The 26,895-nt window shown below is 42.3% G+C and overlaps 1 long non-coding RNA gene across 1 annotated transcript; it reads right to left on the bottom strand.

The window, feature by feature from the left end:
* On the bottom strand, positions 1–26,631 carry LOC123833164. The gene is made up of 5 exons (XR_006788176.1): positions 26,497–26,631; positions 15,024–15,256; positions 3,487–3,551; positions 2,409–2,485; positions 1–258 (listed from the first exon to the last, which is right to left on the bottom strand). It is a non-coding gene; the product is annotated as an uncharacterized LOC123833164 (long non-coding RNA).
* Positions 26,632–26,895: the final 264 nt, after the last annotated feature.

Below are 26,895 nucleotides of genomic sequence, written 5' to 3'. Positions count from 1 at the left end.
AATTATTTTATTATTTTAGCATCGTGGGAGTTCGCATTATGGCTAACCTCCAAGCTCCCTTTCCTGCTGGGTCTCTATCAGCAAGACTTCCTCTCATTCTCCATGTCTCTGTTCTTCTTTGAGGGGAGTTTGCTCTTGTACAGGTGACTCAGCTCTTCAGAGGGAACCCATGACGGTCATGCGAGCTGTGTTTAACTTGGGGCGGTTTAATTGTACATTAGTCAGGGTTTACTAGGTGATGCTGCTTTTCCAATGGCACTACAAAGGAAAAAGCATTTAAGATGTTTTCTAAGAGGTTTAAAAGAGGAAAATATAAGTGACTCATCTCTTTCTGAGTGTCCATATTGTGATGAAGAAATAGCTAAGGGTGTTATTTCTCTCAAAAATACGTGGCTAGATGACTTGTTTCCCAGTCTCAGGATGAGATTTATGCTATCAGACTTGTATTTGTAATGTTAGGGTACTCTGTGATTGGTTGGCAACTGGAATGAACTTTTGTAATGCTGTTATTTTCAGCAGTCGGGCGTGAAGAACGCGACCCCAAGGATGTGGCAGACACAGAGATGTGCCCCTCGGGTGCTCCTACGAGGTCGGATGTGCTGCCCAGCTACAGGGAGTGTGGTCAGCAGACAGAGGCTTGAGCTAGCTGCCGCATCCTAGATAAAGCCCTTTCCAGAAGAGCCCAAATTCAATGACTGAAGGGGGCAGGGATATAAAGGCATAGCCATTCGGCCCAAGTGAGGAAACTGACAGGCAATGCTGGCTCGAGATTTTCCTGCTGGGTGACCGAAGGCTTTATTGGGCCAACATCACAGTTAATTTCTTCCTCTGTGCAACCCTGCTTAGTTAGAGAAACACTAACCTGCAGCCGCAGGTGCTGGAAGTGGTCCAAGATAGCAGGTGATGACCTGAAGGTTTGGAAGTGGGCCACACTCCACCAGGCTGGCCTGGGAACCCTTGGTGGCAGGTAGAGCCCAGATGCCACTAGCATAAGTGGCCCTTCTATTGTTCAGTCGTCCATGGGGCTGATTTAGGTATGTGTACCAGTAGGAGTAAATGCACTAACATTTTCATTCTGTGATAGTGACGATGTGATCATTAGAAGAAAGCTGGCAGTCCCCTAAATACAAGATCTTCAGTAACCCAGACTGCAGAGATCACTCTAAGTTGTGAATGATAATGCTGTATATTCGTACACTGTACACAGCCCTTTTATATTTACAGGCTTACTTGTTCCAAACAGCTGTCCCATGCATTGGGCAGATATATGTATTCTCTCTTTTTTTCTTTTGTAAAGATTTTATTTATTTTTAGGGAGAGGAGAAGGGAAGAAGAGAGAGAGGGAAGACTCGATCGGTTGCCTCCTGCATACCCCCAACCGGGGACCTGGCCTGCAACCCAGGCCTGTGCTCTGACTGGGAATCGAACTAGAGAACTTTTGGTTCGTGGGCTGGTGCCCCACCCACTGAGCCACACCAATCAGGGCTGTATTCTCTCTGTAGAGAAAAAAAGTTAAGATGGACTGCAAGCTATCTAGGTACAAATCTGAGAGAAAATTTCTCACTGTGCTCCAGGAGAAAATATAGGGTTATTCATTCAAGACTTCTAATAGTGAAAAATGGAAACAACCTAAATGCTCCTCAGTAAGAGAATAGATAAATAAAATATGATATATTTATAAATTAGAACACCAGAGTTTGTTAAAACAAGTGACGTATAATATATAATTTATAAATATATATCAAATTTCAATATCAATCCCCAAATATAATATCAAGTCATTGAATAGAAATTTTCAGGATATATATGCAGGAATACCTCATTCTATTGCATTTCACTTTTATTGCACTTTGCAGATATTTTGCTTTTCACAAATTAGAGATTTGCAGCAACCCTGTGTCAAGCAAGTCTATCAGAGTCATTTTTCCAACAGCCTTTCCTCACTTCGTGTCTCTGTATCACATTGCTTGCACTGTTTCAAATGTTTTCGTTATTACTATATTTGTTATGGTGATCTCTAATCAGTGATCTTTGATGGTACTATCATAATTGTTTTGGGGCAGTACAAACCACACCCATGTAATCGATAAATGTTGTGTGTTCTGATTCCTTCACTGACCCGCCTTCCCCATCTCTCCCTTCTGCTTGGGCCTCCCTATTCCCTGAGACACAACAATGTTGAAATGAGTCCAGTGAATAACCCTTCAGTGGCCTCTAAATGTTCAAGTACAAGGAAGCATCTCACATCTCTCACTTTAAATCAAAAGCTACAGATGATTAAGCTGAGCGAGGAAGGCATGTCAAAAGCCAAAATAGGCCAAAAGCTAGGGCTCTTGCACCAGTTAGGAAATGCAAATGAAAAGTTCTTGAAGAAAATAAATAAAATGAATAAAATGCGTAAGACTCACCTTATTGCGGTATTTGCGTCATTGCAGTGTTCTGACACTACAATATCTCCGAGATCTGCCCCCACTGTATCATTTAGCTAAATGTTGAAATAATGTAAAAACAGTACTAATGTTAATACGCATGTAGAACTTTTAGAGTATTTTTAAATAGACTGATTAGATACACAATACACTCCTTTCAAGGATTCAGGTGGTAGAGAATACAAGCAGGAAAGATTCTTTGCTCTGCCGGAAGTTTTCTCAGATTTAAACTACTGTTCAGGCTGCATTGAGAGCCACAAAGCTCCCATTGAATCATGCCTGGTAAGTAAGCACGGCCTGATTTCTTAGCTTCCAGCCCTTTTCAGAAACCCGCAGCCCTTATTTCCTTTCCTCCAGGGCTAACCCACCTCTTCCCACATTCGGATTTCTGCTTCTGGAATACAATATGTTCTCTGTGAAAGTGAGAGAAAGGAATGCCCCTCACAAACTAACCCTCCTATTCCCCTCAGCCCTTCCCGGCCCCCAACACAATTAGATTTAGTTCTGGGGTTTCAGTCCCGTGGCAGCGAGCACTAAGACTCAGCCCTCCCCTATGTACTTGGGCGGTTTTAGGGACTCTGTCTGCCACCCCCAGACTGTATGAAGAGAACAGCTGGGTGGAGACCCATGGAATCTTTCTTATTGAACGGAGTTTAGTCAGAATGGGAGGTTCACTGAAAACCAACCTAGTGAGCGAGAAGCGTGCATGTTCGTGGCTGTGCACAGCGCCCATCATCTGGGTTGCTGCGCATATTTCTCCTGTTCAGCGTGGGCTGAGCGTCAAAGTCAGAGAGGAACAAGAAGATACAAGAATTTCATCTTTTCCAGTCTGGACAAGGCAAGGAAAAGCTGTCTCAATGTGCCCTTGAGAAAGCCCTCCCTTTCTGCGTAAACTGCTGAGGCATGCAGCACTGTAGGAGTACCCGGAATGCCTTCCAAATTCTCCAAGATTTGGCTCAATCTGATTTATCATCCCCAAATTCCACTTCATAGTATATAGCTCTTGCAGTTTTTATTTTATTTTACCCCCATTGTAAACCAAGTGCTATTGAGTTACCTCTCTGTTCTCATAGGTTGAAAATTTTAAGGCATCTGAGATCTTTCCAGCTGTGAGTTTGCAACCTAGGAAGCAAAGAGAGGGAAGAAATATAATGTCAAAATATTTTGCATATTGAAACTCAAAAGAGATTATTTGAGGTTTTTAAGACACTAATGTATTCTTTATACCAACTTCCATCAAAGGGATCACAGAGAACAAAGAAAGGTGTGTCATTATTTAGAATAAAGATCAGCTTTATTTCACAAAACTGGGACATCTGAGAATTAAATAGGACAAGATTTGCAAAGCACTGGGTAGTTGGCCCAGCTCATAGTAGGTGCCTGATGAACTCTGTTACCATTCTATCCAGTGTGCATCATAGTAATGCTTCAGTGCATTTTAGGAAGGTGCAAGTGCTCTCTAAGACAGCCCTTCTCACAGGTTGTGTACCAATAAATTACCTGGGGATTTTGTTAAATTGCAGATTCTGACTCAGTAGGTTTGGGGTGAGACCTGATAGTCCGAATTTCTAACCAGCTCCCCAGTGTTGCTGACACTGCTGGAATGAGACCCGTAGTAGGAGTATCAAGGTTCTACCTGCTGGGTTGAAATTATCATTCTTAGTCATCTCTGCCCCTACATTCTGAGTACAGTCATCCCTTGGTATCCTCAGGGGATTGGTTCCACCACCTCCCTGAGCAGGTATCAAAATTTTAGGATGTTCAAGTCCCTTATATAGATAGCATAGTATTTGCATATAACCTACACACATCCTATTGTATACTTTAAACCATCTCTAGATTACATATAATACCTAATACAATGTAAATGCTATGTAAATAGTTGGTATATTGTATTGTTTAGGGAATAATAACAAGAAAAAATACCTGTACATGTTCAGTACAGATACAACCATCATAGGCCTAATCACATAGGACAACTCAGCAACAATGTAGCATTTTTTTCCCAAATATCTTCCATCAGCAGCTGGTTGAATCCTCAGATGCAGAACCCGAGGATATGGAGGACCACTGTATGTTGTTTGTTTCACACAGTGCGCCTTCCTCAACCCCCCATAATCTATTCAGATCTTTGATAACTTTCAAGGTATAGTTTAAGACCCACTCTTCTTTTTTTAAGATTTTGTTTATTTTTAGAGAGAGAGGAAGGGAAGGAGGAAGAGAGGGAGAGAAACATCAATGTTTGCCTCTCATGTACCCCGCACAGAGAGCCTCGCTTGCAACCCAGGCATGTGCCCTAACTGGGAATCAAACCAGCGACCCTTTGGTTTGCAGGCTGGCACTCAATCCACTGAGCCACACCATCCAGAGCTAAGCCCTACTCTTGATTAAACTTTCTTCCCAAATTTTTGCAGTCCTAAGTGATCAACATATGAAACCCTGAATCACATGTAAGAGGATTCCTTTTATTAAAACTGATGAGAGCCCTGGCTGGTGTGGCTTAGTATATTAAGTGCCAGCCTGCTAATTGAAAGGTTTGATTCCCAGTCAGGGCACATGCCTGAGTTGCGGTCCAGGTCCCCTATAGGGGGTCCAGAAGAGGCAATCACACAGTGATGTTTCTCTCCCTCTCTTTCTCCCTCTCTTTCCTTCTCTCTAAAAATAAAATATTTAAAATATATATTTTTAAAAACTTATGAGAGATTGGTTGGGTAATCTAAAGGTTAGTTCAAGTGAGAAGATCATAATTTAATATACCTACTTAGAACTTTTAATAAAAACACTTAAATGGCCATTTGTTGCCCAAAGTTTTAACGAGAGGCCTAGTCCTTTGTCCTAGTAGATCTCCTTTGAGAAGGGTTCTGTGTCATCTTGCCTACACAGCCATCCTTATCTCATATTGTTTATGTGCATATATACATTCTTCTGCAGTCTAACTTCTTGTCACAGATATTTTTTTTGCCTCCCCTAATTTGACCGTATTTTTGAAATGATCTTATTTCATTTAATGTATTTACCACAGACAGTGCAACTCCCTTTTTACCTGCATATTTTACTGGTTTCATACTTTTTTAATTAAGTTAGCTAGTTACAAGAATAAGCACAATAACAGACCGAGAAACCACCAATTGTTGGTAAGTGTACAATTTACCTGTGGGAGAAGCTGGAGATGGAACCTGTGTGAGATTGAATAACAGCTCCCCAAAGATGTTCTAGTCCTAATCCCAGGAACCTGTGACTGTTACCTTATATGGCAAAAGGGATTTTGCAGATGTGGATTAAGGATTAAGATAAGGATTTCTTGATGGGGAGATTATGCTGGATCACCTGGATAGACCCAACGTAATCACAAGGGGCCTTATAAAACCAAGTCAGGAGTGTCAGAGTCAGTAGAACAACATGTAACTGTAGAAGCAAGACATCAGAGTACCTGAGGAAGGGGCCATAAGGTAAGGAATGCAGGTGGCCTCTAGAAGTTGAAAAGGCAAGAGAACAGATGCCCTCAGAGCCTCCAGAAGGAACCAGCCTGTCCAACACCTTAACTTTAGCCCCATGAGACTGACTTTGGACTTCGGCCTTCCAGAGTTGTGGCCGTAGGAACCTAACACAGGACCTGGGCGGAATGCTCCAGAGAAGCACTCAGAGCACTGTGGGCCAGCTGGCACCAAGGGACTGCGTCGGTCTGTCTGGCAGGTGCAGTAAGTAAAGAGTAATTAAAGCATTTCTACTGTAATTAATTCAGAACTGCATTTTGTTCACTAGTTCTTTCAAATGTTTTGCCCGACAGATGGTGAGTTTTTTGAGAGCATCAACATGTTCTTTGGCTGGCATTGCACCTTAGAGATAGCATTTGAAGTCAGCAACGGATTGTTTTATTTATATAATTAAAAAACAGTCTAAGTGGAATTTTTGAGGCTTAATCTTTAGATTAGTATATTTAAGATTTGTTTTCCCTCTCAAGAAAATCAAATTCTCTATTATGCAAAAAACCTTGAATGTAGGAACCATGAGATGGAGAAAACATGGCAAAGGTTTTGGAGTCCTACTGGCTTGTTTTCTGCTGTTACCAACTCTGTGGCTTTGGACCTGTTAAAGGAACTTCTTTCAATTTAGCTTTTGCTTACGTACAATGGCAATCACAATAGTATCCACCTAATAGTCTCATTGGGAGCAATAAACAAAGTACCCGCAAAAAATTACTTTGGCTACAGGGTATACAAATAAGTGGTAGTAATGCTTCCCATTCTATTGTCTATTGAAACAATGCTCCAGAATGAGGCAAAGTAGTGAAAGGACACTGATAACAACAGTGTAAATCATCAGACTTTTCATATTTTAAAGCTAGAGGTCTCTCCAAGACCATTTAGAATAAAGGTTGGCAAACTGTGGCCCACAGGCCAGATTGGCCTCATTCCCACTTTCATCGATAAATGTCATTGGAACACAGCCGTGCCCATCCGTTACCTATTATCTATGGCTGCTTTGGCACCACGACGGTAGAGCTGAGTGGTTGTGACCGTATGTGGCCTACAGAGTCTAAAACACTATGTGGCCTTTTCAGAAAAACTTGTTACAACACCTAATTTTACAGATAAGGAAAAGGCCCAAATAAGCGTAGTAACCTTGTCCACCCACAGTCACATGGCTAGATATGGGCAGAACCAGGACCAAAATTCAGATGTCTTGACTCGCCTTCAAAGCCTGAATGAGGCAGAGGAAATAACAGTTCTGAGTTCAACTCAAAACGGGGCCACTGGTGGAGTCTGGCTCCGATGTAGGCATCCAGGAAAAAGACTGCCAAGGGCTTCGACTCGGTGCTGCCAGGTTAGTTCACACCTCCAGGTCCTGACACGTGCAGCTTGTGGACCTGCCCTACGAGAAACGCTAAAAGGGGTCCTTTGAGTGAGAAGGAATGGATACTAGACAGCAACCTGAAGCCATGTGAAGAAATAAGGGGGCACTGGTAAATGAAACCACCAAGTATTATTATATTTTATTAAATATTAAATATTATATAATGTATTATGCATTAGGCATGCATAGGATATATGTAATATATGATACAATGTTTATATTATGTATAAATATCACATATAGTAAAATTATATAACATACACTTACATATTACATATGTTTACATAAACATTAGTGTAACACATTTATATTATATAATATAGCATATACTATGTTTATATTATCTAACATATTATGTAACACGTTTATATTATATAATATGGCATATAATGTGCTTGTATTATATAATATATACACTTATATGATATGTTTATATTATATATTATGTTTTTATATTTTTTTAGTTTGTAACTCATTTTTCTCCTATATGATTTAAAATACAAAGGCATAAACAATCATTAAAGATCTATGTTAATGAACATAGAATGTATAAAGATGTAATTTATGATGACAACAACATAAAAGGGAAATGGAATTGTATAAAAGCAGAGTTTTTTATACAATTAAAGCTAAAGTGGTAATAGTTCAAAACAGCTTGTTACATGTTTAGGAGTTGAACGCCCTCTCTAGAGTAAGCACTAAGCATACAATTAAAAAATGCAGAAGAATAAACAAGTAAGGAATCCAAACAACACATACAGAAGAGACCAAACACAAAAGACAGCCGTGACGGAGGAACGGAGGAGCGCTGGTTTCCTTCCCAGGTTCTTCTCCTGGTGTAAATTTCGTGTCATATTATGACTGCCAAATAAGATAAAAGGGGGAAAAATAAAGTGAAATGCTGCCTATATAAGATTATTTTGAAAGGCTTCTCAGGAAGTCGTCACAAACAGAACTCACTGTCCTTCCTCTTCACCTTTCGATAGCTTCCTGCTTTCGGTGACTTCTTGCAGGGCGCTCCAGGCCCGCTGGCTTCCCAGAGCAGCCCTGCAGAGCGACACCCACCGTGATTGAACTCATTTCTTTAGGTCTTGTTACACTGTTTGGCAAATTTTCAAGTTACTATTTTTGTATAATTTTTGACCATGGTCTTCATGTACTTCATGTAAGAAGTTCAGAATACCTGAAGATGATCAGACAGTGAGTGAATGAGGAGAAACTGCCTTGTTATGTCAGGATATAATAGCTAACGTTAACATTTGAAGTGATCGAGTCCTTTGAAATAAAATTGGGTGCTAGTAAAACAAGATTCGGAAGCTAGGATTCTTTTTGCACATCACAGAAAAGCTAATGTAGGTTAAGCCAACAAGAAAGGCTGTTGGTTCAAGGGACAGAGGATAAGTCCGAGACTTCAGGCCTTGAACTGTGCCATCGGGACCTCTGATGTTTCTCCAGCTCTTGGCTCTTCTGCTTCTGTGTCGGCTCTTTTCTGAGACAGACACTCCCCTGAAGATAAGAAGGCTGCAGCACTGCCAACCACAGCCTTCCAGGTTCGGGTGGAAAGGCAGAGTCTCTTCCTGACACAGCAGAAGCCCTGGGGGTCACTCTGATTGCACTGGTCCTGGGTCCTGGGGGATTGGAGGCATTGATGTCCCGGAGTCTGGGTCAGAGCGCCACTCAGAGCACATGGGCAGAGAGTGGGGTGACGCTGGCTCCCCTGAAGGAACTCAGAGTGCCGTAACCAATGGAAGGGGGCATGGATGCTGGGTGGCCTCCACACCCCTTCCTCACTTAGAAAGTCCACTCCTTCTTCACTCAGATGTTCTAGGAGGGAGAGACTGGTTAAGAAGTGAGTCAGAGACCCAGGATGTTAGAGGTGACTGCATCCAAAGAAACTGAATCCAGCAAAATTCATGACTTCTACTGGGTTATAATTTCTCTGCAGCATGGAGGGGCGGTTGGTGGTGAGGAGAAGTCCAGGTACTCTGGACCCCTCATGCGGACAGTTCCACTCAGGAACCCTAGGAGAAGGGAATAACTAGTATCTTAGAATAAAAATATTTCTCAGGAATAGGCAAAAATCGTAACATTTTCTCTACTTCCTCATATACCCAATAAGGTGTTAAAATAGATATCTGTATATTTATATATGTCTATATAGAGAGATATATTGCGTACAGTATGTAGATATATGTGTAGATATAGATCAATGTGTATATATATGTGTACAGGGGAAAGTAGGTTTACAGTTGTGAGTACATGAAACTCAGAGTTTATTCCCATATTATTTTCCACATGAACAGCTGTAGACCTACTTTTGCCCCACTCTGTACTCACACACACACACGTATGTATGGCGACAGAGAGATTGATTGCATTTCAGACTCATGCCTGACTAACACAAAAAGGGGTTTTGCCTTTTTTCAAATGCAGAGAGTTACAGGATAATTATTGCTCAACACCAGGGAGAAGAACTAGATCATTTCAAGGCTCCCCCACGGTTTGTGGTATTTTTATTGATTTTTCTAAAGCTTATGTGCAAACATCTGAGTAAATACACCAAGTAAATATTCTTCTTAAGTCATTGTTATTGTCGCCCTTGCATCTGCCCCCTTCCCACAAGAGTCAGTAAAGTGCCAAAGGCACAGATGGGGCATTTTCTCGGTGACACATCTGGCAGGCCTGGGTGGTGTTTGGCGACAGAGCCGGACGCATGGCCGGGTGCTGCAGAGCACCAGAGACTAATCTAGGCACAGCTGTGTGAGGCTATCACACAGGGAACAAAAGGCTGTGAACCAAGGACATGAACATGGGATTCTCACACTTGCCACAGAGGGGTGTGTGTTTTCCTGTGATTTAGAAACACAGAGAAATCTAATCAAATGTTGGTATTAGTCCCAACATTTGACACGTTTTCCCCTCTACGTGCAAGTGATCCCACCCAAATAAGCCTTATGAAGGCCCTCTTTTGTAAGCTGGCTGCTCACCTGGCCTTTTCACCATGGCCACTAGTGTTGACTACAGTTCTCAGGTGTGGCTCACATGCTAGGTACCGAAAGGGGCTCTCTGACTTACAGCTTTATCAATGCATGTAATCAGATGCACTTGATACAGCCACTTTGGAAGTCAGTTTGGCAATTTCTTACAAATTAAACATGCTCTAACCACATGTTCCAGCAATAGTGCTCTTTGGTTCTTATGCAAAAGAGTTGAAAATTTACATCCACGAAAAGCCTGCACATGGATATTTCCTGTGGCTTCATTCACAATTGCCAAAACTTGAAAGTAAACAATATGCCCTTCTGTAGGCGAATATATACATAAGCCATCCAGACCATGGAATATCATTCAGCACTAAAAAAATAAGCTAGAAACCACAAAAAGATATAGAACCTTAAATGCATAATATTAATACCCAGTGAAAGAGGACAATCTGGAAAGGCTACATATGTATGCTTCTACTACATGACACTCTGGAAAAGGCAAAACTATGGAGACAGTAAGATCAGTGGTTTCAAGGTTGGGAGGGATGAATAAGAAGAACGAAGAAGATTTTTAGAGTAGTAAAACTATCATTTAGGATATCATACTGATCATGCCATAACGATGGATACACATCATTATACATCCATCCAAGCCTATAGAACATACAACACCAAGAGTGAACCCTAAGATAAACTATGGACTTTAGGTGGCTGTAATGTGTCGGTGTAGGGTCATGAATTGTTACAGATGTATGACTCTAGTGAGGAATGTTGATAATGGAGGAGGTTATACAGGTGTGGGGGAACGGGGTATATGGGAAATCTCTGTATTTTCTCCTCAATTTCTCTGTCAACTTAAAACGACTCTAAAGAAATAAAGCCTTAACACCATAAATGAAGTAACGAATAAATAAATAAGTGAGCTCTCTGCAATAGCTGCCAGTTAACTTAAGCTACTTATAGTTCTTCATTTATTCATTCTAAAAATATTCGAGTGCTTCCTACATTCTAGGCACTGAACTACTGAGCCAAGGGCAGAAAGCAACAGTGCGAGTAATACACAATGTTTTCTACGTAAACCCAGCCTTCCTCTCTGGTGAACTGGTAAAAATCCTTAGACAGTCTCATCCAGAAGTCTGTGTGGTTCGACACAGCTCCTTTCCTTCTCTGTTGTACAGTAAACTTTTTCTGCCTCACTCTCAGGAGTTTGTGCTGTTGGTGGTAATTAACCCCAATGACAGAAAATTCTAAATTTCTCCATTTGTACATGCGCGAGTTCATCCTCTTAAGTTCAGCCATCACTTTGTCAATAATATTCATGCATATTGGTTATGGCAGAAATCCACATATGCTGGAATTTAAGAAACTTCCTCTTTTTCAACATATATTTTTCAGTGTCCTGCCAGCCCCTTTGCCTGGAAACTCTGCTCACACCATCCACCTGCACTTCAATGGAGCATTGAGGCGCGTTTCACAATCACTCACTTGCTGAAGGAAGTAGAAAGCTTCCAAGTTTTCAAACTTCAGGAACCTTCAAGAAAACAAACTTCAGGTAGTTTAATTACTTGGAAGAGTTTCCTCTATTCCTCAGAAGTTCTCGAACTTCCTGTTCAACACCATTAGAAACTTCCTCAAAAGCTGGCATTCCTCTTAACTCCCCGAAATTACTGTGCTCTCTTTCACAGTTGCTGCCCGAATTAAGGGATTGCTAATATTAAATTCCTATTTAGTGCACTGAACAGGACGTGCATGGTCCCGGGCAATGGGTAATCGAGCGAAGGTCAGTGTGTCTCATCATGAGCTTCCCATGAATCACTTCAGGACCCGAAGTTGATGCCCCTGCTTCCCTGGCCTCAGTCTGGCAGACTGTGCAAATCCCAGCTCAAGCCCACTTGCTTGATCTCTGTGGTCTATGATGGGCCATTTCTTTTCCTTTCTGCATTTTTAAGAAAATGTTTTATTTTCAATAGTCATAGTTAAGGTCAAGGGTACAATCTTGAAAAGTGCAAAATGTTGACAATTTTGGATGGCAGATCTGGACAATCTGAGCCAAATGATTTTCAGTCCCTGTTCTAGCAAATTATCTGAAGGCTGCTGCTTCTTTTTTTAATTAAAAAAATTTTTAAATTTATTTTTTAGAGAGAGGGGAAGGGAAGAAGAGAGAGAGAGAGGAACACCAGTGTGTGAGAGATACAGCGATTGGTTGCCTCTCGCACGCCCCCAGCGGGGGACCTGGCCCGCAACCCAGGCATGTGTCCTGATCGGGTTTGAGCAGGTGCTCAGCCCACTGAGCCACTCCAGCCAGGGCATGAAGCCTTCTTCTGAAATTCACTTTTTGTCCTTCTAGGACTGGATCAGGTCAGCTTGCCAAAATTGACCAGGTTATTTATTTACTTAATAGAAGAAAATGGCTCAAACTATTTATCCAGTAGATATCATTGTTCTCTGTTCTCATCTCAAGATCCCCGATGACACCAAACTTGGTGTCCATTAGTGGAGGAATGGATGAGGAAAGTGGGTGGGCTGCATGCTGTGGCATCTTGTGCTGCAGATAAAAGCAACAAGTGAGATGAATAGACAACAACAATCTTAGCTCTTTAAAACATAGTGCTGGATGAGAACAATATAGTAAGAAAAAACTATAGCACATACACACAAAATGATATGTTTTATTTTATAAAAGAGCTTTATTTTATAAAATAAGAGCATATATATATATATTTTAAAGATTTTATTTATTTTTAGACAGAAGGGAAGGGAGAGAGAAAGAGAGGGAAAGAAACATCAGTGTGTGGTTGCTTCTCACACACCACCCACCAGGGACCTGGCCCGCAACCCAGGCACATGCCCTGACTGGGAATTGAACCAGCAACGCTTCGGTTCACACAGATCAGTATTTAATCCACTGAGCCACACCAGCCAGGGCAAGGGTACTTATTTTTAATTTATTTGTAGAGAGAAAGAGAAACATCAATTTGTTGTTCCACTTATTTATGTATTTATTGGTTGATTCTCGTATTGGCCCTGTCTGGGGAGGGGTCAAACCCACAACCTTGGCATATCAGATGACACTCTAATCAACTGAGCTACCCAGCTAGAGCCTAAGATAAGGGTATATTTAAAGAGATATAATGCACACATGAAAGTGGGTACTTAAAGTGCAGAGTGGGGGTTAGGAATGGAGGGAGAAATAAAATCAAGCGAGAGAAGCCATGGTGAAAATGTGATCATAAGTTAGTATAAACTGAGAAGATGAATTTTTTAAAACCTCAAAAAAGGCACAAATAAATAATAGTTTCAGAAACATCATCCTGTAAATTAATATTTCTTGTTAGCTTCCATGGAATATGAACATTCTGAAAGATACATATTCCCCCAAAGCAGATTCTATGATCTAGCACATTTGGAAAACGTAAGTGAAATAAAGCTAATCAGGTTTTTTCGCTTCAGGTGTTCTCAGAGCCTACGGTCTAACCTTAGACCTCAGCCAGGAAGAGGTTATGGAGCATTTCCCAAACTTCTTTACTCTTCAAAGGCTTTATGCCAAATGCTGTTTTGCAGAACACCGAGCAGGAAACGATGCTCTAAACACTTACCCCAGTTACTTTCTTCCCTCAGGGCATTCTTTATAATCTGCTCCAGCCTGTGCTAGGTCTCATCTTTTCCATGAAGCCCGCTCTGCAACCCACAATAATCTTTATTTTGATTGTATTGATGCAACTCTCTGGCCTTTCTCCAAAGGCCAATAAGCAATGAGATCAAAACACTTTACTGTTGCTGCAAAATACTTATTACCGCAGCAGCAACAGCAGAATACAGCAGGCAGACTTTACTGTTGCTTCTGCATACACTGTTTTTTAAGGATGAGTGTGACGTGGTTTTTAATCTACATCCTAGTTTTTGGTTAAGTTGACTTGAATACATTACATGGATCCTTTCAGCCAATCATTTCACAGCATCTAATCAATTGAGGTTAAAGCAATTTTTACTGCCTGCCTCTCTGACTAGGAGGTGAGGGTGGATGGTTCATATTTATAAAGTTTCTCAACAGCCACAGAAAATGGCTTTCTTGGCAATGTTTTGATGCTTCAATACATTTCAGGAAAAGTGAGAAGGTTAAGCAAGGAAAACAATAGGCTTTCAAACACAGCTTCTGGTCAGTTGGTTTCTTAGCTTTGCCTAACCCTGTTCATTACTAATATTCTATGATGGAGATGGTGATGATGATGACAACGATGATGATGGGGGAAAAGGAAAAGAAGACTATGGAGGTGGTGGCAGCTACCGTACAAAGCCTGTATTTCAGGGCAGACACCATGCTAAGGGCCTCCTCTAACCTCACGGGCTTAACAAGAGTGTTCACCAAAAGGCCCCTCTGACGAACAATGCTTCCCCACCTACCCCCTCATAGACCGAAAATTTCCACCTTTACATGCCGGTTCCTAGAGTCCCTCCTACATCTTTAAACATGCCACCAGCATCACACTGGCAATACCTCGCACATATTTGTTTATTATAGACTCTTAAAGCACCCAACCGAATACCTTGGTAAAATATTCAGCTTTGCTGTGGTGTGAGGGGATGCTCTCTGGAAGAACAGACGGATGAAACAAGGCAATGCAGTTTTTCCTCCTGATTTTTGCTTTGTTAAAGACTTGACATTGGCTAAGATCCCACCATTTATAAACAACAAATTCCAAGGTCCCAGGAGTTTTAAAGATCCATACAGATTGCAGTCCTTGCTCTTAGCACTTACCAGGCAGACAACCACAAACAAACACACGGTACAACTGCTTTGCTGGTGGCAGGAGGATTGTGTACGTAAAGTACGCAGCCCTGAGACTTAGCACAGAGGAGTTGTTTTCTTCTCCCTGTTCTTCCGTGGGAGTCAAAGACAGCTTCACAGAGAAGCCTGCTGTCTTGGAGGATGTGCAGGCAGAGTGGGAGGCGGCAGGCAGCGAGGTGCTGGTGAATGTTTAACAACCGGCACTGCAGGGGGTAGAAAAAGAACGAGAGCAACATTTGTCATTTCCACGGCATAAATTCTCCTGCTGCGGCAGATTTCAAGCTATCAATGTGGTGTCACCGACCACAGCTGGGACCAGATGTGCACGAGCTAGAAAGAGCCCGCTCCAGCACACCACTGGAGGGACCCGGTGAAAGGAACAGCCCATGCAAAGGCGTGGAGGTCCGAAAGTGTCTAGTGATTGCTGGGCTCTTGTCCTGCAGAGTGAGACAGGGGCTGGAGATGAGAAGGGCTGGAGGAGCATGCTTGGTCTGAACCAGGTAATCCGCAAGAAGGCAGGTGTCCCTGTGCTGGGAGAAGCAGATCGTGAAAAAAGAATTCGGGAAGCAGTTTGGGAAGAGATTGCAAAAGACATTGAATGTTTGCAGTTTTCTCTTTTATGCAATTGGTAGTGTTCTGAACCATCAGGTTTGAGAGGAACAACTCCAGGGCCAGTGTGGAGGAATAATTGAAGGACAGGGAGACTGGGAGCAGGGCAACTGGTTCATAAATTTTCAAAATGGTCTTGAAAAGAGATGTAAACTGCTGATGCTTAGTATCTTTGGGCCTCAACTCAGCCATTTCAGTCCTACTCATATATTTTCTACCTCAGTGGGTTCTTTCACTTAGGTCTGTGGAAAACAACAAAAGGAAATAATAAAAATAATTTTAAAAGCACTATTAAATATAAACTATACAATATAGCACTTGTCTTTATCAAACATAAATGTGCATGTGTATATTTTTATATACAGTGAATTCTTGTATATCTGTTCCTCCACAACAGGGAATAGCTTACCTGCTTCTACTTATCCTCTTATTGCTCATTCATCTTGCCTCTTCCTGAGTATCACACTGGTCTCATTAAGCTCTCAGATTGGTTCTGCATTTGGCTTGTCATTCAGTTACACAAGTGCTCACCCCCTTTAACACCAGGAAAGTTTGTTTCTGCAGCTGCAGCGCTCCTGCTGCTCAGGAAGCTGAGCCAGATTTCCTTGGCATTCAGTGTTGGACCTGAACTCCACATCTACCCTGGAGACGGCACACTTTCTCAGGCCTCGGGGCCTAAGCAACACTTCTGGCCACCTGCCTGATAATAGATGGCTGTGGGTCAGTATCAGCTGACTGGGTGGACAGCACCCTGCAGAGTTCTAGAACCCTGGTCAATAGTGGTCCATAAGATGGTCAGGTAACTGCAGCCTCGGTGGTTTTGCCAAAGGTTTGTGATGCATTTCCCCCCAGGGGTGGGCCTGCGCTTCATAAAGGGAGGTATGAGTGTGACAATGTTTGCAAAATCCCGTACCAACTTCCTCTTGCATGCTTTTATTTTTTCCTGTTTTTCTTTTCCTTCTGTATCTGTCACCAGAACTAAGCATTTGCTCCCAAAGCCTGGGATGGCATTGGCTAGCTCCTTTAACTCCTGTAACACCAGCAGGTGGGGACAGCAGCAACAGCAGCAGGGGAGCGGGGAGGGGAGCTGAGCAAGGGTGGAAAAGTCCACTGCAGCTTCTCACACCTCCTCAATCCAACCTCAGAGCCAAGAAGGCGAGTCTACTCACTTCTTCCCAAACACACTGGTATTATGCCAACCCACGTCTCCAGCCTCACTGGAATACCATGGTTAGGAGTGTGGGCCTGAGTCTGATCACCTGATTCCAACCTTGCTTGATCACCTGCTAGCACGTTGACCTCGAGTGGGCCTGACAGATTTAGCAAAAACAAACAGATGCAAACAGGACACCTATTTAAATTTATCTGATAAACAATAAATAATTTTTAGTGTAAGTATGGCCCATGCAATATTTATACTGACGTATTATTTGTTATTTACCAAATTTGACTGGGTGTCCTGTATTTTATCTGGCAATTTTAGATAGGCAAGTTACTTAATTTCTGTGTTTAAGTTTCCTTATCCAGAACTTGAGGATAATAATAATGGGGTTCTCTACCAGAAAGGGTTGTTTTGAGGATTAAATGAGATAATATACGTAAAATGTTAGAAACCTGCCTCCTGGCATACACTGATCAGTGTTACGTGGATATGCAATGGAGTATGGTGAAGTACATGGACTCGGGAGTCATTTAGACCAGGTTCAAGATGACCTTGAGCAAGTTATTTAACTTCTCTGTGCCTCAGTCTCATCATTTACAGAATGGGGACTGTTAAAGGTCTACCCATAAGATGTTGAGAAGAGTAAATAAGACAATGTACGGAAATCATTTAGTACAATGCCTGGCTCAAAGTAAATGTGACAAACAGTATTCTATGTCATAAACAGTCATAAGAACACCCTCCTCCCCTCCCCTCCCCTCCTCAACCCCTGCTCCCACGAGCCATCTTTGCTGTGTACCTTCTCCATCCTATTCTAGTGCGCACTGGTGTTGCTTCCTTCAGATCTCTGCAGTCCTTGTTGATGTCACCAGCTGCTGAACTCTCAACTATATTCTGTCATGCACCATGTGCTACTTGTCCCATTAGCCTTAGCTCATTGGTCAGATCCTAGAAGCCTTTTCCTCCAGCTCACCCCTTTGGGGCTGGGCACAACTTTCCGTACATATCTGTTGATTGATTAACATTTTTTTTTGTTGAAGATTTTATTTATTTATTTTTAGGGAGGGAAGGGAGCGGGGGAGAGGGAGGGAGAGAGAGAGAAACATCAATGTGCGGTTGCTGGGGGTTCTGGCCTGCAACCCAGGAATGTACCCTGGCTGGGAATCGAACCTGGGACACTTTGGTTCCCAGCCCGCACTCAATCCACTGAGCTATGCCAGCCAGGGCTGATTAACTTTTTAGTGCCATCACCATGGACCTGAGGACCAAGAGAACAAGTCGAGCCTGCATATCCAATGACCTCCTTTGTGAAATCAACAGGCAGGGAGGGAGAGTGTCAGTGCAGAGCTCCTGGGGCATGTGGAACCCAGAGAAAGGAAATGAAGCGTGAGGGCTGCCGTTGTCCTGGTCGTGGCCAAGCAAGGGTTTAAGGAGCTTGCCTCCTCCAAGTGTCTGTCTAGGTCCGTGTCACTGGTAGTTTCCTTCTCTGAAATCCTGCTGGTGGCCTTGAGACACGAAGATGTTCAGCACACTGTTACCGAATAGATCAAGGCTAATGCATTGAAAGCACAGCCTTAGACCTTAACAAGGCACAAAACCCAAGTTTTCAGTACATCCCAAACAGTAACAATGGTAAAAACTCTATACCAGTGCTTCTCAACATGGACTGCATATTGCAGTCAGCTGAGTGAGGAACTTGAAAAACTACCCAATTCGCCTTAGCTTGTCTGGGTGGGGGTTCTAGACACCCAGAGTTTCAAAAGAAAACATCCCCAGGTGATTCTTTTTAACTTTTTTTATTTTTCAACTACAGTTTACATTCAATATTGTTTTGTATTGGTTTTGAGTGTACAGCATGGTGGTTGGACAACTATATACTTTAGAAAGTGTTCCCTCCTCCCCAATATTTCCAGACCCACCTGGCACTGTACATTGTTATTGCAATATTATCACATTCCCGGTGCTGTACTTTACATCCCCGAGACTCTTAGGTAACTGCCACTGTGTACTTCCCGATCCCTTCGAGGTTTTCACCCAGTCCTAAACCCCCTCCTCTACGCAACCACCAGTCCGCTCTCTGTATCTATGTATCTGTTTTAATTTTGTTTGTTTGCTAACTTTGTTCTTTGGATTCCACATATAAGTGAAATCACATGGTATTTGTCTTTCTCTGACTGATTTATTTCACAGAACATAATACTCTCTAAATCCATCCATGCTGTTGTAAATGGTAAGATTTCATTCATTTTTAGGGCCAAGCAATATTCCATTGTACATACGTATCACCATTTTATCCACTCGTCTATTGATGGGCACTCGGGCTGCTTCCATATCTTGGCTACTGTAAATAATGCTGCGATGAACATAGGGGTGCAAATATTCTTTCAAATTAGTGTTTTGGGTTTCTTCAGATAAATACCCAGAAGTGGAATGTCTGAATCATAAGACGGTTATATTTTTAATTTTTTGAGGAACCTCCATACTGTTTTCCATGTGGTTACATCAATCTGCATTCCCATCAACAGTGCAAAAGTGTTCCCCTTTCTTCACATCCTTGCCAATACTTGTCATTTATGGATTGATTGATGATAGCTATTCGGACAAGTATGAGATGGTATCTCCTTGTGGTTTTAATTTGCATTTCTCTGACAATTAGTGACACTGAGCATCTTCTCATGTCTCTGTTGGCATCTATATGTCCTTTTTAGACAAGTGCTTATTCAGGTCTTCTGCCCATTTTTTTATTGGAATTTTTTTGGCTGTTGTGTAGTATGAGTTCTTTATAAATTTTGGGTATTAACCCCTTATCCAATGCGTCTCCCATTCAGTAGGTTGTCTTTGTGTTTTGTTGATGGTTTTCTTTGCTGTGCAAACATTTTTTAGTTTTATGTATTCCCATGTGTTCACTTTTTTCTTTTGTTTCCCTTGCCCAAAGAGATTTATTAGAAAAAATATTTCTGAGAGAAATGTCAAAGATTTCCCTGCCTAGGTTTTCTTCCAGGAGTAAAAGCTTCCCAGATGATTCCAATGGTCAGTGGTAGCTGAGAAGCAAGCTCTGCTTATCCTGCTTTAAATGGAAATACCTGCCTGACCTGCGATTTTTCAAAACACAGAATACTTTAAAAATTGGCTACAGGTGTAACCAAACAAAGAGAATCCATCGCTCTCAGCACAGAGCAGAACCAAACATCAAGAGCTGCAGTGGACAAATGAGTCGCTCTATTGCTAGCACCCTGCACGGCGAACGGGAAAGCTATAGCTCGCATTCCCCTGATTGGCTGACAATGGGAGGGTTTTAAGGAGTTGCAGGGAACAGGTATGAGGAAAAGCTGGTGGGACAAATTTAATCGGAGGACCTTGGAACGTGGCCATTAATGGTAAGGGGCTTTAGCACCAGATATTCCTGGACATCCTACCCTTCGTTTCTGAAAGGGTTCAAGTTCTGGTCCTGTCCTGATCCATCAGTTCCTTGGAAGGGGTGAGACTTTGTTTCCCAAGGCAGCTGGATAAGAGGGTTGGCACATGCACAGTGACATTTCTATAAAATAACTCAAGGATGGCAATCACCAATCTACTTTAAGAGAGCAGAACCAGTTTGAAGCTGGTCAGTGTGATCTGTGTGCTGTTTCACAGGTCGAGACCTAAATACCAACTGTTTTTCCTGCTTCTGGACAGTAGATAAAGCAAGTCTAAAATGACTTGATGTTCTTCCAAATTACTGTGTAATTAACTATCACTGAACAAACTTCATGGAACGCTTTGCCAATGGCACATTCCCATATCCTGTTCAGTGAGCAAACTGAAAGCCAGTTTTCTAGTGTGGGGCAAACTCTGGTTTATGGGAACTGATTACTAAAAATCACCTGGTGGCCCCAAAGGTAGGAACAGAAATCACAAAACTACAGACTGTGAGAGCTGGAGGAGACGTTGGAGCAGAGCCTTCCAAACTTCAATGTGCACACGAGTCACCTGGGGTCTTGTTATGCCCAGGTGCTGCTGGTTCAGTAGGAGTGGGGAGAAGACTGAAGCCCACATTTCCAACAAGCTTTCAGCTGGCCCCAGGACCATGTTTTGATAGCAAGGACTTGGAATAAATCTGTCTTACAGAGCTTTTAAAATTTTCCAGTGCCTGCCCTGGCTGGTGTGACTCAGTGGATTAAGTGCCAGCCTACAAACCAAAGGGTCCCTGGTTCAACTCCCAGTCAGGGCACATGCCTGGGTTGTGAGCCAGGCCCCCTGTAGGGGGCGTTTGAGAGGCAACCACTCATTGATGATTCTCTCCCTTTCTCCCTTCCTTCCCCTCTCTCTAAAAATAAAAATCTTTAAAAAAAAAATCCCAGTGCCTAAGCCCCAGATCTAGTGAATTAGAATCTCTGAGGGTGGGGCCTCAGTATCAACATTTTCTCAAAGTTCCCCAACTGAAACTAATGTGCCGCCAAGACTGGGAACCACCCATCTGGCACCTGAGGAAACTGAGGCCCAGAGACGTGAAGTTGTGAAAGAGCCAGGTGAGGGTCCCACATTTTGAAACCAGCACCCAAAATGCGGGCTACAAAAACCTTCTTCCTCAATTACATAAACACAGAAAGTAGATTAGTGGTTGTCAGGGGCCAGAGAGGAAGGAAATGGGAAATGTCTCCTAGTGGACACTGGGTTTCTTTTGGGGGTGATGAAAATACTCTAAAATTAGATAGTGCTGATGGTTGCACAACCGTGTAAATGTACTAAATGGCACTGGGTGGTGCATTCTAAATGGCTGAATTCTCTGGTATGTAAATGATATCTCAAAAAACTACACAGAAAAATGTTTAAACTCCTCACTATCATTTTGCTTCATTTGATTAAAGAAATTCTAAAAGCAGTGGATGGGGTATAGACAGGAGGAGGGGTGCAGGTGTGTATAAAGAAGCTGACACCTGGTTGGATGCGGGCTAATCCAAGGGTGTTTTCAGCTGAGATTTCTTACCTCTTCAAAGCCACCCTCCCCATGCCCCATTAGCTACCAGTTTTATGGCACCCTGAGTCTCCTTCCACGCTGGCTTTCATCTGCAGGGTGACTGTTAGAGTTGAGTCTTCAAAGTTTCAGTTGCTGTCAGGTCACAAGAATTTCAAAGGCAGACCCCCTATTTTTAGGGAAAAGAAGATTTTTTCCTATGCAAATTGGGGCTACAATTGGATTATTTCCCTCAGATGGCTTTTCACTTCAGCAACAAAGAAATAGGAAATAAAACTTTTTCTGTAGAAGTCATTACTATCATTTTAACATATTTAAGGTTCATGCATAGTTTTTTTTTCACTGATTCTAAAGAGGGAGAGAGAGACATCAGCTTTTTTTCCCACTTATTTATGCATTTATTGGTTGCTTCTCATAAGCTCTGAATCTGCAACCTTGGCATATCTGGACGGCACTCTAACCAACTGACTCATGCATATTTATATTTCAGAAGATTAGATCCCAATAATAATTAGGTTGAGGGTGATAAACAATCAACAATCTATAGGTCATTGACAGGCAAAAGTGTTTAACAATAAAAAAGAAAAGAGATTCCACATTGTTAATCCTCTTCATAGTAAAGTGTGGAGAAGTTAGGGGAAAATATCTTCATAGGATTTGCTATCATCTCCTTTTTCAATTTTAGCCAAAAGGGTTGGTTTCAAATGACACAGGCTGATTCAGATACCAGAGCATTCCATACCCCATAGGACATTCTGTTCCTCCTAGTTAATTCCTGAAGTTCAACCATGGCCAATCAGGGAAGTGGTTCTCCCAGTCACTGGACTTGAATTAATTGTTAATTCACACAACAATTTCAAGGCCATTAACCAACAGAGGATTTCTTTATACACACTCCTCAAAAACTTTCTCTGAGGAACGGGAGGGTGAAAGAAGAAAGCTGTAATTATTCTTTCATTGCCTGAGTGAAAATGGGAAGTCTTAATAAATTGAAGTGAAGGCAGGTATTCAAAGCCCTTTGTCTCTGGGAAAGGATCACAATCCCTTTCAGCATAGGGGGGTGGGTTTCCAGTCCACTGAGGTTGCTTAAGAAGTCTGATACAAACCACATTTGTTCTGTGGCATCTTTTAACCTGCCTTTAAGAGAAGATGGAAGACACATAGACAGGTTCCCCCCCGCATTCTTCTGAGAGAGGCTAGGATAGATTCCTGTTACTCAAAGTGTGGTCCTTGTGTTCATGGCGGAAAAATGGTACCAGGCATTAAAGCTCAGTTCCCCAACCTTGGTACTTGAGCTCTGGATAAGAAAAAATTCAGAGCCAAGACTCAAACTGTACGAGAAAGTGATCCTAGAAGAAATGGGCTCGGGAAATGAGTGACAGAGGCAAAACTAGGGCCCTTGGAGCTCAGGAGAAAGAGACAAAGAACAAAGAAAATGAGCCTTGAGGGAAGAAGTGGGGGAAAGATTCCCAGCACTGGGGGTGAGGAGGGAGGGAGGCAAGGAGCCCTGGGGAAAGGTTGGGGAGGGGAAAGGCACTGGCAGGCTCTGAGAGAGCCTCACAGGGCCCCTGTACCAAGGGCTTTTGTCTGGAGGTCTCAGGGGAGAATCCCAATAGAATATTCATCACTTCCCAGGTTCTTTCCTCATGCTCTCCACTGATTGGTTCGTGCCAGGGGATCATTAGTCAACGCAGGTGATCGTGCTGTCTGCCGCGGCCTCACTTCTTTGATTTTGTTCCTTCTCTGGCCCTGGAGCTGAAACAAAGCTGAAGCCTAGATATCATCTACCAGGGGTTAGTGCTCAAGGGAGTGGTTGTATAAGGGCTTGTAGTTGTGCGAGTTGCTAAGCACCCAGGGTTCTCCACCCTGGTAACTCTCTGCACCTGGCCTATTCTAACTAATCTGCTCCTGCCTATCTAGCTGCCTACTGCACTTGGACCAGCAGCCTTGGCACCACCTGGTAGCTTGTCAAACATGCAGAATCTGCACTCTCCCTCCCAGGAGTACAGCTGTGCCTTGCCCTTCCCCCTCTTCTTCCCCTACAGGCCTGCATCTCCTCAACTCCAAGGAACCTCAAGAGACTTGCAACCAAGGGAGCAATGGGCAATGGCAGCTCACCCCAGGCTAACCCCCAAACCTGCCTCCAAGGCCCCCTTTTTTCTGACTTCCCAGTGAGCTGACAGCAGCCAGCCTTGGCTCACTTCTTCCCTGTAATGATTCTAGAGAGCCAACGCAGTCCGCCTAGTCTCTGCCCTGCTGCTCCTTCTGTCCTAAGCCATTCTTAGTCTCACTGTCCACAGCTTTAATAAATGTACTCTCAAAATTAAAAGAAAAAGCAGAATCTCAAGGCCCTACCCAAAACTACTAATTTAAAACCTGCAATGTAACAAGCCCACAGGTGACTCAAATCACATTGACGTTTGAGCAACTAGTTTAGATCAGCTGTTGCTGAACTTATCCGCAAACTGTAACACTCAGAGAGCTTTTTAAAGCCCCAGTCCTTAACAAATTCATCAGAATCTCTCAAACCAGGCATCAGAACCACCAGTGTTTTTTGTTTCCCAAATAATTCTAATGTGCAGCCAAAGTAGAAACGAATGGCCTAGAGCAAGTGTTAGCAAACTTCTTCTGTGAAAAAGCAGATAGTGAATATTTTAGTTTTCACGAGCCACACCATTGCCATCACCACTACTCCACTCTTCAGAACATCCAGCGACAATATGTAAATGAATGACCGTGCTGTCTTCCAATGAAGCTGACGCTGGACACCGATCTTTGAATCTCATATGTTACAGGCAAAATTGTTTTTTATTGCCTCAACCACGTAAACACATAAAAACTATCTTTAGCTTGAAGGATGTACAAAAACAGGTGACGACAAGGCAGGATTGGCCCTCTAGTTTTGGTTTGCCTATTCCTTAATCAAATCACTTTCTTATCAAAGGGGGAAAATCCTGAGAATTTCCACTTTAATTTAGGCTGATGCGTCGTAGGACTGACTTAGTGCCAGCCACCACATTACCAGCGAGCGTTCTGATGCCCTGTGCTTGATGGGGGTGCTGTCTCCCTGCAGAGGACAGCGCAGTGCTCCCAGGACGGCTCCTCGTGAATACAGAGAGCCTAAATGGGAGTCCTCCCAATCATCTGCCGCCTCCCACTGGGTTCTGAAGGTCTGGGTCATGGCCACTCGGTATCTATCCAGACTCATTGCCCTCAGGACATTTCATTGGTTACTTCAAGGAGTTTCAAAGGAACCAGAGAAAGCTAAACTGCCCTTGTGGATTTTGAAAGGTAATGGATGACAAGACAAGGAAACCATTGGACAGAACAAACATATATTACAATCAATTATGCTTGCTTATTTTTTCTTGCTGGCATTTTCATCCTAAATAGGGAAAAGGTTATGTGAGCACCTAGATCACGTTGTCTACTAGATTAGTAATGTGCTTTAATTGGGTAACTTTATGTTTGTTTTTCTAAAGAAGTGATTCACAGTTACAGGGCAGTCAAGGGAAATAAAGGTCATTTAATTTTCCCTTTCCATCAGCTTTGGTGCTATGGTTTTGTGCATGTTCTTGTTCTTTAGGAATGATTTAAAGCTGATATGTATCATTTAGCATTTACTTTTCCTTTAAGATTTAGATCTTCCCCTGTCAACATATGGAAGCATCAAAACCTACAGAGAATTTTTATAGGGGTTTATATGAGCTAAAACTGAAGATAATTGTCGTGGAGCCAGATCTCAAATGCTCGGGGGAATAACAGTTTTTCGATTTCTCTTATACATTTGAAATTAAGGAGGAAACATAAGGAAGATTACATGGAGGTGGGAGAAAAGCAAGGAGGGGATTGGAATACGGGATAGTTAAGATTACATGCTCTCTTGAGGGCTAATTCTTCCAGTACAATATTTCAAATGCATGTTAACCTAGGTGCACAAGAACCGTGAACAGGGCTGGCTTCTAACTTTTCGCTGAGGAAGTTACAGACCTGCAGCGTGACTGCCCACCCTGACCTGCCCAGGAATTTCTGGTCAGATCACCCTGTGAGGTTACTTTTCAAAGAGCCCCTGTTTTTTGTCCCCATCCAATCTGTACGCTGCCTGCAGGAGTCTCTTTTTAAATTTCCTATTAGCATTTTTTCTGATAACTTCAAAAAGGAAGTCTCAATTCAGTTCTATGCAGTTGCAATGAAGACTTCTCTAACAGTTGCTACTCTTCTTTTTTTTTTTTGGACAACAGTCTTGGGGCTCAGGGCCCATAATCAACAATGGTATCTAGCTGGAATTTAATGACATTATTTTATCTTTACTACTTATATTCACAGTTAGCTGTAACCGTATTATCTATTTAGAGCAGTGATGTAAAGTTTTCAAAGTAAATATTTTATACGAATAAAATACAAGCAAAATGAACTGATGTAATAATAGCACAAATGTACTTAAGCTTATGAAAGTAAACTGATTTAAATGAAAACATTATGTCCCACCCTCCAAAAAAGAAATATTAATTATGTGACAAGATAAGGGTGTGAGCTAACACTGCAGGTGGTAATCATAGCAACATGTAAATGTAGCGAATCACCACATACACACTTTAGACAATGTTATTTGTCAATTATATCTCAATAAAATAAAATACGTAAATAAAACAAATTATGTAAAATAAAACAATATTATGTAAATATTCTGTATCTGTGTACAGAAGGTATATACTCACCACGAATTGTGACACAGTATGACAATAACTGAAACAGGGAAAACGACCTTTGGGAAGAAGGAACAGGCAGCTCCTGAGGCCCAGTCGAAGAACAGAGGGACGCCAGCAGCCTGTGGGGGAGGGAGTGGGAAGACGAAGTTGAAGAAGCAGACCTGGGCCTGGAGTGGTGGCGAAGTTGAAGAAGCAGACCTGGGCCTGGAGTGGTGGCGGGGCAGGGCTGAGAGGTCAGTACTATTTTCTCTCAGATACCATTAGAAGGCCACCAAAATTTAACTCTTTAATTACCCATGAGAAGTATTAAGCTTTTAAAAGCCTCTTTGGTAGTGATGATTTCAAAAGAGAAGGAAAATATAAAGTAGCAAAGGAAAATGTGTTTTCGTTTCTTTTCAAATCAGTAAG

Source organism: Phyllostomus hastatus, unplaced genomic scaffold (assembly GCF_019186645.2).
Source record: "Phyllostomus hastatus isolate PE091 unplaced genomic scaffold, TTU_PhHast_1.1 phas_scaffold_21, whole genome shotgun sequence".
NCBI classification, from domain to species: Eukaryota; Metazoa; Chordata; class Mammalia; order Chiroptera; family Phyllostomidae; genus Phyllostomus; species Phyllostomus hastatus.
The sequence above is the reverse complement of the archived record's forward strand: the minus strand, read 5'-3'. Positions and strand labels throughout refer to the sequence as shown.